We start from the raw sequence: 14,205 nt of genomic DNA on the forward strand, positions 1-14,205 counted from the left end.
TTTTTTCAACTAAACAGTTTTTTTTGTGAAATATATCTGCTTTACATGGAAAAACAAAGGCCCAAGAACATAAATATTTTGATTCAGATATCCTGCCACAGTGCCTCTTAGGAGCTGGAGTTTGGTTGCCTCATTTCCCCATTTTCCTCTATTGGTCAGGCTACATCTTCCAGGATGCATCAAGGCAACAAACTCCCATGATGCACTGCTCTCCAAGAGCAGACACCATGGTGCACCATGGGAGAAGCAGTCCTACTAGGGAACCAAGCCTATAGAGGAGAGTGGGATCATGAGGAACCAGAACTACAATTCCCATGAGCACTGCAGCAGCAGTGCCAAATAAAGAATTTTCAGACATTTTTCAGTATTCAATATTTCACTGAAAAAAATCTAAATTTTCCATGGGAAAAACAACAAAAACAAAACCTTCTGACCAGCTCTAGTCATTACCATGTTATGATAGCTTATGTGAAATAAGTTGATGGTCCTTCTACATCAGGGGTTCTCAAACTGGGGGTTGGGACCCCTCAGGGGGTCGTGAGCTGTCAGCATCCACCCCAAAACCTGTTTTACCTCTAGTATTTATAATGGTGTTAAATATATTTAAAAGTGTTTTTAATTTTAAGGGGGGGGAGGGTCCCACTCAGAGGCTTGGTATGTGAAAGGGGTCATCAGTACAAAAGTTTGAGAACGACTGTTCTACATAATCTAGCAGAAGACCTAATCAGAGTTCACAAAATCCCTCTCTCTTTGCCAGATGAATTCAGTTTATAAGACTATATCAGACCCAGAAAGGCGGAACCTGTCAAGGTGTGAGTCATGAGTCAGGATAGATCTGAAGCTTATGTAATCTATATAGTTGCAGAAAATCTTGTCTCGTCACATACTCACCCTACCTTGGTTTGTGCTATGCTTGGTTTTACCTTCACAATCCCATCCAACTTTAGTGCCAAGATAGGCAGAGAACAAGTTTCCTAAATCCTTTGCAGAAGGACCTGATCTCAGTGCTCTGGATATCTACATATGAAGCCACGACTTCACTACTCCACTACATATTAAGTACAGAGAATACTGTGAGCACCACACTAACATTACTTAGGAAAATTTTATCACCATAGGCTTTCCTTCATAAAATGGTTTCTATTGCTAATTTTGAATAGTTGAAGGTGAAAAAAGTTCTTTCACCATTAACAGGGAGAAGTTAAATACAGGAGTCACTAGAATGCTAGTTCCCCATGGGCTCATCCTCTTCTACGCTGGGCCTGGTGGTCACTTGTCTGGTTAGTTAAGGCTTACTAAATCCTATTAGATAACTAAGAAACTCCTGATAAAGAAATATCGCTTAAAAAGCATTCTGTAACACTCCATGAAGAGAGTTCATGAAACCATAATGCACAAAGTTATTGGAAATCTATGAGTTGCAGAAAAACTTTGGCTGTTTTATCAAATGCCCTCAATGCAATTAGATATCTGTCAGCCTACTGATAGCAAGCATTCAAAAAATAGTCTTACTGTAGCAGTATCATTCACACCTTTCCAGTAACATTTTGTCAGTACTTTCAATATGACCTTTTTCAGAGGTTTCCAAGCTGGACATTAAAGTCAGCCCAGGCCTGACTTGGCACATAATACTGTTGTGAATCCAGTAGTTATTTCCATAAGTCAAAGAAATAGCATATTTTGATTATCCAGGTGACTAGGACAGTAGCTAAAGGAAAGATACTGTCATGACCCACAGCTCTCAAATGCTCCAGCCCTCCACCTGGCAGCCTGCTGACAATTGCTTATCTGGGACCCACAAAGCCCATAACCTGGCCATGACAGGTACTGCTTTTTTATTGTTAATATCCATAATGTTTAGTAATGGGTTTGACTTTCAGAGATGCAGAGCACCTGCAACACGCATCACCTTCAGCTAGAGATTTTGATGCTCAGCGCTGCTGAAAATCAGGCAGAGTACATCTAGCCATGTATTATGCTGATAAGCCAGAAAACAAAGTAACAGAAAAATGGCCAGTCTGTAAACACTCATTTCAAAAGGTCTACAAACCAGTTACTCAAACAGCTGTACTCAACTACCTGCGCTTTTTAGGTGAATATTGATAGTTACACTATTTTAAAATAATGCATAAAAATTGCTTAAAGATATATTAAACTTAGAGAGAATGGCATTAAAGTAAATATCTCCTCACCCATCATGAGCAGTAGTTTTAAATATAAATGAAAGCAAGGAAAATAAGTACCAGAACCCTACATTTCAATAAAAAGTAAGGCTGTGAGAAACTACCACAAAGAAATTAGTGCAATTCACAAGTTCCTAGCTTATCTAAATTTGTGTAAGACACTTAGGGCAAAATTCTTCTCTCTGTTCAACAATACAGCTCACTATTGCATATTCTGCATGCAGAGCCTTCACTGATGTCAATGGAAACTCCACACACAAAACTAAAACAGAATACATAATAGAGATCCACACTGCAGATAAGAAATCTGCAGTAAGAAAAAGGGGAGAATTTTGCTGTAAATATAAAATAGAATGTTAAGAGCTGGGAGAAATTTGGTGACTTTGGTATGCTCCACGAAAATATTCCATTGCTTTAGATCTAAATGAGTTTATAAACTGGAACTCAGAGCAAAGCTCACTGAAAACTGCCAGTTGTGTGTACTGAGGCAGAGGCCGGCATATAAAAACTGAACCCCAAAATTATGATTTTAGGAGGAAGAGACTCTCTTTACTCTGGCTGAGTTAAAGGCTAACCTCACACCCAGATTTTGTGTCAAATGTTGTTCAAAGGTGTAAAGGGGAAGTGTATAAGCATTTGTCTCCAGAACAGTAACCATCCCCTCTCTGGGCATACATGAGGAATGGTGTATTCCTAGAATTTCAGTTCTGACTTTTTGCTAGCTTCGCATTTCTTAAATTATTTTTGAGTTGTTTTTTTAGGGTGGTTAACATAATGCCTGTGGACTGACCCTTGACTTCAAATGTCTCAAAAATACCTACAGACCTGCTGATTGACTGGATATATTTTTGGATCTGTAGACTTTCCAAGCTCAATTTCTGGTAAGGTGACGTCGTCACATTCTGGGTATAATCCAGACCACTGAGGAGTTGTCATCACCTGCCCTGTAATGCTGGGTGCCTCAAATGCTCTGCTGCTGTGGCCCACAGCCTGCACTCCAACAGCCAGCAGACAATCATGCAGTGTCCTGATGTCTGTGCGCTATGTAGCCCTGGTTTGGCGCTCTGACCCCAGCAGCCTGCCTGTAACAGAACAGCCCCATCCTGGTTTCTACCAACTTTGGTTACTACTTGCAGAGGTGACCCGAACGCGCTCCCAGTCCTGAATTTCCCTAAAACTATCTGCCCTGAAGTGTCTAGCCTTCTCCTGGAATGCCCAGAAGCATTACGGTTCATTTGTTCATTTAAAGAGGCAAAAGCACATCACAGCTTATTAACTTAACTGAGTAAATACACCCTTCCCTTCAAGCACAGCACTGAGTTGGTTTATTGTAAAAATAAAAAGTTTATTAATAAGATTATGTAAGGTAAGTAATGCCAAGTGAAGGAATAAAGTTAGAAACTGTTACAAACAAAAGTAAAAATACACTTTTCTAGTAGGTAAGACTTAACTCAGCAAGCTACAGACTTTCTTAGAGGTAGATTTCTTACTAATCTTTTGTTCCAAGGACTTCAGCCACCTTGGTTGATGGACCCATCATTCTCAGCTTGCAAGACCTCCAGTCCCTTGTCTCTATCGAGTCATGGATGCCAAGATGGCTTCCCTTCTCCCCTTATAACTTCCCAAACTCACTGTTTTGTTCCCAGACTCAGGATGACCTTACGCTGCTCTTCCCTTCCTGAAAACTTCCCTTCCTCCCTGCTGAATCTCATGGAAAAGGAGTTTCCATTGTTTTTGGTCACACCTGGCTTAATTTCATTGAAGACAGGTAGATAATTTCTTTCCCTCGTGTCTGGGAGAAAACCTTTTTCTCCCTAAAAAGAACAGGAGTACTTGTGGCACCTTAGAGACTAACAAATGTATTTGAGCATAAGCTTATGCTCATAGGTGCCACAAGTACTCCTGTTCTTTTTGCGGATACAGACTAACACGGCTCCTACTCTGAAACTTTTTCTCCCTGTGGTTGGTAACCAACTTTAAAGCATAAGATTATTAAATATGCATATTTTCCTCATAGCATTAATACATACATTTTACAATGATATCAATCACCAGTGTGTCATTAGCTTTCAGAAAAGACCTTACTTGACACTTTTATAATACAGCAATATTGTACACAATCAGTTTTTTCAATTGCTTATCCTTTGATGTTCAGATCCCGTTTTTGTAGTTAAGAAGCTATCTCACCACTCGCCAGGTTGATGACTTTGTTTCCCTTTTATGTACATGTCTCTGCCTGATAAATAGGCTGGTCAGAAAAACAAATTACACATTCCTTTGTCTCAGGCAAACTGGGGCTTATGCATTACTTGCCAAACACATTTTAAGAACATAATTCTAGCACATATCCATAACTCTTTGTATACACCCTTTACATACACCACACAAGAATATTAATGACCTGTGAGTTATTAGTTTTCCAATGATATCTTATCTGACACCTTTTAGGTACAGATTGTGACAACAGTGTATGTTAGGTGTAGTGAGTACGTCAGGCCTGACAAGAGCTGCTGACACAGAGTAGTGAACCATCAATGGACCTCTGTGCGACAGAGGTTCTTCATTTACATGAAAGTGAGCTAACCAGACTCAACTGGGTGATGCCAGCAAGCTCAGAAAAGAAATGCCACAGTTTTATTTGCCAAGGGACTCCTGAGACAAAGTTTCAAGGGAAAGGAACGATCCAGGCCACTGTCTTCAAAAACCAAAGAAAAGGAAGAAGCCTTCACTCATTGGAATTCTGGCTTCTTGGGCTTAACAAACCAGATGTAAGTTTGTTTTGCCTGCTTGCCTGCAATGGCTGCTGCTGTGGCTGTTAGCTTCTGGACTCTGGCCACATAATGCCACCGTGCCTGACAAATAGGCATGTGCTTTTTCCATCTCCCTCTTCCCAAGCTGGTCACTGAGGTGTTGGAGTCCAGCAACATGCAAAATCTAAAATTCAGTATCTACAAGCAAGAAACTTTTAGTCTATCAGCAAGCCCATGGTTCCTCAAATATCTAAAACAGCCCACAGTTAAACAACTTAGCGGTCTAAAAGATCACAAATGTGTATATATATATATATATATATATATATATATATATATAACATGAGTTAGGAGTTGCATGCTTAATCATGAGAAATGTTATTTTCAGCTAAATGTCTCATTTCTAGTTCAAATTTAACAAGTTGGGCCATCTTGAATTGTATCGTGTAACCATATGCTGGAGGGAGGGGAAAAACAGATCGGTTATCATCTAACCACCACTGGGGTATGCTACCTTCATTAGCATCAGAGCTGTAGTCTCAACATTTGCTGGGAATGATTTGACCTTCCCTCTATCAGTCATCTGGCTGTAATCTAAAAATATCAATTGGCATTGAGATTGATAATGCCCCATTGTTTTTTATATTGATAGCTAACCAAGATACTGCCTTCCCAAATTATGACATCGAGCTTATTTAATCATCCTGATAAGTAGATGAATTTGATATTAACTCACTTTATACTAATTTGATTTGTTTTTATGTATTTTGTGTCATGCTTTTTCTCAGTTATTTAATTTAATCAAATATATAAATTTGGGAACCTATGTCATTCAGATGTTTGTTTCCCAGATGTCAAGATTCCAAACCTGAGGAGCCCCCAGAGTAAATCTGATGCAATTCTGTGGCTGGCCTAGTGAGGGGCCATAGAAGTGCCCTATATGAACACTGGTGGGTTTTGAGGGAAAATTGACTTGTATATTGATCCCATTTCTTTCAATAAGCAATATGGGTTCCAGAACCTTTGAGGGCCTGGGGTAAAGGATACCAGTTGGTCAGCCTAAAGGCCAACCACATTCCATATAATAAGCATATAATCCTTACACGGTCAAAACCATGAAAATGAATGTTTTGCAAGGTTCCAATATAAATAATCAATCTTGTCCTCCAGAAAGTTTTGAGTTACAGGGAACCTGTTGACAAATATGGATGAAGTCTAGCATTTGTGACAAACACATTGTGCCACTAAGGCACAACCCTGAGCAATTCATGGTGCTAAAACATACAACCAAGGAGGAATTCAGGAGGCACCATCCCTCTCTGAGTTCCGAGGTGCACATCCAGCACTACTCTACAGGATGGTGCAGCATGCTTCTCTCTCAACGGTTAACTGGGGAGGGAGCCATGATCCCACCTGCTCCTTGTACCCCCCAAGACTTCCAAGTCTCTGCACTCCCTTGAAAACAGGCAGCGTGATTGTACTTGGCACCTGTGCAGCAGGTGAAAAAAAGTGAAAGGCCAGTTGTTCCCTCCCCTTCATACAAACCCATATGAATGCCAGGTGCATTCTGGCTCCCAAACCAAGAGACTTTCATGTGGCTTCAAAGTTTTGTTATCACTAACGTTTTCCACAGTTCTCAATTACTGCTATAGTGTTTCATTATTTAAATCTTTGTTGTCTCACTGCACAACTTTACTTGCTTGAAAATTGGTGTTATAAACAGTGTGAGTAAAGATCAGAATGCCACTAAGTAAAAACATTGGTACACTTGTTTATTGATGCGGTGAAACCATTATTCACGTTAGTGACTTCAGTACAAACCTGCTCATCTGACTCACATGAGTAGTCCCAATGATTCACTCCAAACTGTCACAGGAATAGAGCAAGAAGGGCAGAACTTATTTAATTTGAAGTCATTGCAAAATTGCCATTGACTTCATTGGAAGCAGGACTGAGTCCTTGACCCTAAATGGAATATAAGTTAAGACTCAGCTCTTATTTCTGCTCATACAAGTTTTCCTTACTCACACAAACATTATTTAAAAGTAAGCCTTTGCATATCAGTCTATATGTTGAAAGAATTAATCTTCAGGAAGAAAAATGGACTTATGGCCCCATTTTTGGAGAAATAAGGTTACATTAAAGGCCCAGCCAAATGTACCAGGACTCTGCATTCATGCATCTGTCCCAGTTCTGCAGTCTATTTTAAGTAACAACCTGTTCCAAAGAGTCCATGACTCATGTCAGGTTATTAAAGGAAGAAAGCTGGAGACAAAAGAAAATAGTAACATCCTCTAACTTCTGTTTTGCTTTTCAGTGACTTTTACTTTTGTTATATAAAGAGGAATAACCAAGAGTAATTATTATGAGTTTGTAAGGATTCTGAAAAGAGGATGATTCACACTTCAGTATTTATGCAAATTCAGGTAATTTAAATGTAGTATGATGATTAAGAAAGGATTTTCTATTTAATTCCCAAGTGTGTGCATGTCCTTTCTCTTTATGCAAATTACTGGGATAGTCTGTTCTGTTCTTTTCTTCATCATCAGTTTTTCTAAAATAAAACACTGTAAATATGCATAACCAAATCCAACTCTTTCCTACAGGTTCATATCATACTGGGTAAACATTTGGCAATAGTTGTATTTTATTGATGTTTTTGCAATGGCATATTCTTCATATAAAATGATGACGAAGAAAATAGAAATGTGAATACCTATGAAGTCATCCCGGTCAGTTTGTCAAGTCTGATAAATGTAGTGCTTGCATCCAAACTAAGCGCCTCACTGCTTTGTGCCCTTGCATCAATTAACATTTAATTTGACTTTTTACAACCTCACTTATCACAATTTTTCATTCCTGTGAAGCTAACAAATGTTAGTTTTTCAAAGCTGAGAGTTTATGATTACTTATAACCAACACAATTTCAGAAGAATGTAATAAGAGATTAATGTACCACAAGTATGATGCCACTACAGGATTTGCTAGAATAGAAAAACATCAAGATGAACTATGACTACACTGGCTGTCCCCTAACAAAACATGCATGTGGGGACAAACTAACCCTAAAGAACATACAGAAAAGGTGTTTTCTATATCAGTTTAATTCTGTAATCTATGAGATTGAAAAGATTGAGTTTATTTAATTTATAGAGAAGACAAAGAACAGAGATAAGAGATGTGCAAAATAATTAGTTGTACAGAGAAAATAAATCAGACTTTTTTACTTACACTCTCAAACCCAACATCAAGAGGACAATCAAATTAAATTACAAGGCAACAAGTTTAAAAGTGATATAAGGAAATGTTTACAAAATGTGTAATTGATCTGTGGATCATTTCCACCGATCATTCATTTCCACAATATACCACTGAGGCTAAGGCTTTAGTTGTACTAAAATAAAGGATTAAATATGGGATTATAAATTATGATGGGTGATCACTCATATGTGTATGATCATCTTCCATAGGAGTTATGGGTCTTCAGGTGGCTAATAAGGCCAATCCTTGAACCACACGTTCTATTGCAGATGAGGGCAGATGTTTTCAGACTCAGCAGGAGGCTGTTGACCATGACTGGAAGCCAGTCTCTCCTTCCTTCTGCACCTCTTGCCCTCTTCAGCTTGTCAGTGAGCAAGTTCAAAATGCAGGGGACCATCCCATAGGACTTCACTCCATTTTAAGCGATCCTGGGCAAATGTCCAGTATTAGACTTTTTAGGTAGTCCTTCAGTAAGTCCTTATAATGCTTCTGTTGTCCACCCCTGTTACAGTATCCTTCTTTCAGGTGAGAGAACAGGACCTGTTTTGGGAGGCGATGGTCTGGCATCCGGACAACATGACCAGTCCAGCAGAATTGCTGACGGATGATCATTGCCTTGATACCGGTGGTCTTTGCCTCTTCCAGGACACTAATATTGGTGCTCCTGTCTTCCCATTTTATCTTCAGAATCTTATGAAGGCAGCGTTGATGGTGCCTCTCAAGGACTTTCAAGTGGTGTCTATAGGTTATCCAAGTTTCGGACCAATACAAAACTGTTGGGAGAATAATGGCTTGATAAACAAGAAGCTTGATGTCTGTTCAAATGTCACGATCTTCAAAAACCCTGTGCCGTAAACGATAAAAAGCTACACTGGCACAGCTCAGGCGATGTTGAATTTCTGCATCATTATCTGTCTTGGATGAAAGATGACTTCCAAGGTAGAGGAAATGATCGAATTTATCCAGTGCCACTCCATTCATTTTGATAGCTGGGGCATGTAGTACCTGATTTGGAAAGGGCTGAAAGAGCACTTTACTCTTCTTGATATTAACCGTAATTCTATGGTTGCAGATGAAGTCCTTGAGCAAATCCCTCAACAACCATTTAGGGATGAGCTCTGAGACCCTCCTAATTTGTAGGAGGTACACAATGCCACCAAGCAGATGAAGAACAACAAGGCAGCAAGTCTAGATGGGATCCCAACTGAAATCTTTAAAGATGGTGGACCAGAGCTAATTCCACAGCTTTACCTGCTTATCCTTAAAATCTGGATAAAGGAAGAGATACCCAGTGATGTGAGAGATGCCCTGATTGTCACCTGATTGTCAGGGTTTAAGGGGGGAGGCAGAAGGCTCTGCGTGCTGCTCTCACCCGCAGGAACCTCCCTTCCCCCAGCTCCCACTGGCCGCGGTTTCCAGTCAATGGGAGTGCGGAGCCAGTGCTTGGGGCGGGGACAGTGTGCGGAGCCCCGTGGCCCCCCTGCCTAGGAGCCGTACCTGCTGGCCGCTTCCAAGACACAGTGCAGTGCCAAGACAAGTAGGAACTACCCTGCCTTAGACCTGTAACACCGCTGACCAGATTTTTAATGGCCTGGTTGGTGGTGCTGACCGGAGGCACCAGGGTCCCTTTTTGACTGGGCATTCCAGTCAAAAACTGGACACCTGGCGACTCTAGATGACTACATTTCACTGGGCTCAGACTGCGAAGCTAAAAATTTCATTGGAGACATTCAAGCAGGGCTTGAGCCTGGCTTCCAAAACCCTGTCAGGTTTCCCAACTCCAGCTGAGGGAAGCTTTTTTTTTTTTTTTTTTTTTTTTTTTTTTAAAAGGAGACAAGTGACAAAAGTCTTCTTACTTAGAGGACTGGAGGTTCTTTCATATATGGTGTCTAAATGAAACACAAACACTCACCCCTTCCAACTCTTTCACAGTCCTTTTGACTAACTTTCACCACAGTGGAAAGTCTGTCCATAGCCACATCTCTGTCCCCGCTCTGAAACCTTATCAGCTTCCACTTAATGTACATAACTGTTCCATGCTCTCTTCTTGGATATTTGCCTTATGAGACACTCACTGTAGCATGAGGATACTGAAGTCTCTAACTACCTATTTTTGAGGAGCTGAAGTAAACTGATTTCAGTTCATAGCCAGTTATGAAATATAAAAATTATTTTTTTCCAGATATAGTACATAAGACCTCTCTTTTTCTCTCTCTCCTGGGGATCTACTGCATGTTAGTTCCCAGCTCCCTGAAAGACTATAATAAAGCAAAGAGAAGTGTCATAGAAGGCCAGTTCATCTGGGGTCCTTTCTAGTATAGCTGTAGTGTTCTAGGAAATTGACTGTCAATTAAAGCTTTATTTTGACCAGCTGGGGCCACACTCCTCCTCAAACATCTGCAAAGCAGTGTAGGGAAACCCCTCGCCTTCCTAGAAGGGACATGGCCCAAAAACTGCACAGGCCTGTATGCAAGCAAGCTGTTGTTTTCCATTGTTTCAGCTGTCAAGAAACAAGGGCATTTAATAGTTCCCTCATTTAACCTGAATGGAAGGCAGCTATCATACCCAACAGTTCCAACAAGATAGTCAATTGCCTCACTCCCAGCATAACATCATCTTACTAGCAGTACCATGAACAGGTTTCTGTAACTAGCTAGATATGGGGAAATTTAGATAGGTAGCATTTGGGTTGGGTTTTTTCCCCCCATTTACTGCAGCTGTTATATAAAATACCATGTGTGTAAGAGTAATTTCTGTGTAGCCCTGGAAAAAAATGAAATGGGGGAAAAATATTATCCATGTTCAACAGTAAATCTCACTGAAAATGTTCCAAATGAATACAGGAAGTTCAAACAATGAAATCTAATGTGTTCAATGGCTTTTAATATAAAATAAAATTAATAATACATAGCGGAGAGTACCAGTAATTCAGGATAGCAGTTATGGTGTACATTCTGTGAGTAAAATCACTGGAAAGCGACATGATTTTTGGCCTTTACATATGGAAACTCAACTTGCATTAGGAACAAGCTATTGAAGAATTAGAACTGATCAAATGCCCAGTGGAGGACTTATGACTTTGCCAAAGGGCCTGATCTAACTCCACTGAGGTTACAGTCTTGTCATTTACTTACCTGCTGTCCTCAAGAGGGATGCTTTCCTAAATTGGGGCTTATGGGTCTGATACATCATTAACGTAAGCACATGCTCACCTTTAACCGTGTGCCATAGTGCCATCCTCAATCAGTTTTGGCCATAATGATTAATGATACTAGTGAGTCACTACTTTCCTGTTGCAAAGCATACGAATTAGTGTTAAGAAAAAGACATGTATTTGTGTAACTCAGTATCAAACATGTTCCTGTCTCATAATTAAGTGGAAACTAAGGTAATTCTAGAAATAAGTAACATTATGTTAAATTTCTTGGATTTTCCAGGAGAAAGATTAAATAAGTGTTATAAAGCAATATTCCATTATGCTAGCAACAGAGCTCTCTCTTGTGCTGATGCTATTTTGAATGCTGCACAATTCAAGTACGCCTGCTCAGTAAAGGAGGAGTTTTTTCTTCTTTAAGTGAAACAGAAACAGATCCAGGCTCCATAGTCTATCACCCAGACCATTTTGTTTTTATTTATTCATTTTAAAGTAAGCCATCTCATCAGACATGTTATTCTAAACCTGTCCAACTCAAGAATATTCAGATCCCTTCAGTAAAGAGACATTTCCATTGTAGCTTTTCAGTAATATTACACTGAATACAGACATTTTACAAGTTAAAAATCAACACGTATATAACAAAAAACAGTGGATATGATCCATTCTCTCTGCACAAGGTACATTTCCCCATTCTCCTTCCATTGTTTATTAGTACTTCTTAACACACATCCTTGGTTGTTTAGAACCAAAGTTCTGTAGGGCAGAATCAGGTCTTCTTTAACAGTAAAGCCCAGTGCCCATCTAAAGCACTATAGAAATAAGCAACATATTAAGGCCAGTTTTCCAGGAAAACAAGGTATTTTTATTCATATAACCAGACAGTAATGGAAACCATTTACAAATATTCATCAAAATGTAAAGCTGTAAGGAGGCTACTCTACTTTTCCAGGCTGCAAAACTCAAAAATAATGCAAAAAAAGCAGTAAAGCTATGAAACCCATAAGAACAGCCATACTGGGACATACCATTGTAAGAAACCTTCCCACAGTTCTAATGAGTTAGTCCAATAGAATGGACTATCCCAAGCCTTATTTTAAGGTAAATCCATTACTTGAGGCCTCATCCAAAAATCCATTGCAGTAAATGGAAAGACTTCAATGGGCAAAAGCTTAGCCTTATTTGTTTAGTGTCCTGAGTTCCATATGACGTAAATAAAGGGTGAAGTTTGTCCCATATTTCTGTGAGAATCATGAAAAAATTCACACACTATACAAAAGCATGCATGTGTATCCTTATGAATAGAATATTGCTTCCCTTAATAAAGATTTGTCATTTACTTTATATACATTTGTCCATTATTTCCTTAAAATCCAAGTAATTGCTCAATAACCCAACACACAAGTGTGGAGTTTAGATAATAATGACCACATTGTCTCACTGCATTCTCCCAAGGATAGGAGTCCCTTTCAGTTGTGTTAAAACACAGGTGCAGTTCCAGATCTATTAACTCCAAGTCCAGGTTGACTGCGTGATATGCACCACTTGGGTTGGCAGCTGAGAGGACTCTGAATGCAAGTTAGCAGATCCTGAAAAAGCACTCATACCACAGTGATAGGTGATTTTATAGGAACCTACTAGATATTTAGATTCTGACCTCACTTAACCAATGTTGCTATTCAGCTGAATCATCTGACTCATCACATCTGTATCAGTTCAATTCATTTTTCTTCCAATAAGAAAATAATCCACTATTTTGGCCATATTCTCAGCCCTGGTCTGCCACCTTTGTGCCATGGAAGAGTTGCCATAACAGGGCATCTGAGGATTTCCCTTGCATCGTTGGGTGTCTCAGGCAAGTGACCACAGCACCTGAACTATGGCAATCCTAGGCCAGTGAAATGTTCCCTAGGGAGCCATTAATGCTGTGTAAGTTATGACAGCCCTGCTATTGTTCTAATTTACATGCAGAGCCAAACAAGCCCCCAGAATCAAGGAAGCACAAAGAGGATTTTAAGCTTCTATTGCCCCTTCAACCCAGCCAAGCACAGATTGGCTGGACTTGAGAATCTTTCCCAGTTACAAACTTTCCTGAATGTAGGAAAAATATGTACTGTATATTCTGAGGATGCTGTATAACAACCAATACCAAGGTACCACTTTATCTTAACTAGAAAGGATCCTTTAAATTACCCTGTGAAAAAAAAGAATCTAACACCCTGTGTTGATTCTGTGTTGCCTTTGAGGGCACTAGTTGCACTGTAGCATTCAGTCATGCTTCACATACCTCAGTGGGCATGCTTCGATGGATAGTCATATCCAGAATAGAGAGGGAATAGATTTATTTACTTTATGTAGACAAGGTGCAGCTTGGCTCACAGCTGTCAGAAATGGTATTGCTTTACATGAAACTTATTAGCTCAGGGTCCCAAATGGAAATTTTATTGTTCAGAAATAGTATGGCACAGAAAGATAGACAGACACTTGGTGGAGGCTTATTAGAAGATTCTTATTTACGTACGAACATTGTTATGTTTCAGAGTTCTTTAAAGCATAAGGGCCAATCCACCAGTTATATTTTTTCCTTTTATTTTTAATTAAAATGAATTAGTGCTTATAAAAGGTGCCAGAGAGGCAGTGGCATTGCAATGTTCTCCAAAATGCTTGCCAATGGCCTTTGGCCTGTGAACAATGCTGCTAATAAGAATGACATTTAGTGCCAGACGGCAATGAGCCAACACTTGCTGATTTTCTTGGAGGTTTGGGTGCTACAGAAGATGCACATCAGCCAAGGAATGGTGATCCAGATCTCTGGGGCCAGTCCTAGACTGGAACAAACTCACACATGAACTAAAGA

General features: G+C 39.7%; 1 long non-coding RNA gene across 1 annotated transcript in view; it reads right to left on the bottom strand.

The window, feature by feature from the left end:
* LOC122461780 overlaps positions 1-14,205 on the bottom strand; it is a 272,200-nt gene that overhangs the window by 192,777 nt on the left and 65,218 nt on the right. The gene's annotated exons all lie outside the window — the stretch shown is intronic.

The sequence above is a fragment of the Chelonia mydas genome, chromosome 9, assembly GCF_015237465.2.
Source record: "Chelonia mydas isolate rCheMyd1 chromosome 9, rCheMyd1.pri.v2, whole genome shotgun sequence".
NCBI lineage: Eukaryota > Metazoa > Chordata > Testudines > Cheloniidae > Chelonia > Chelonia mydas.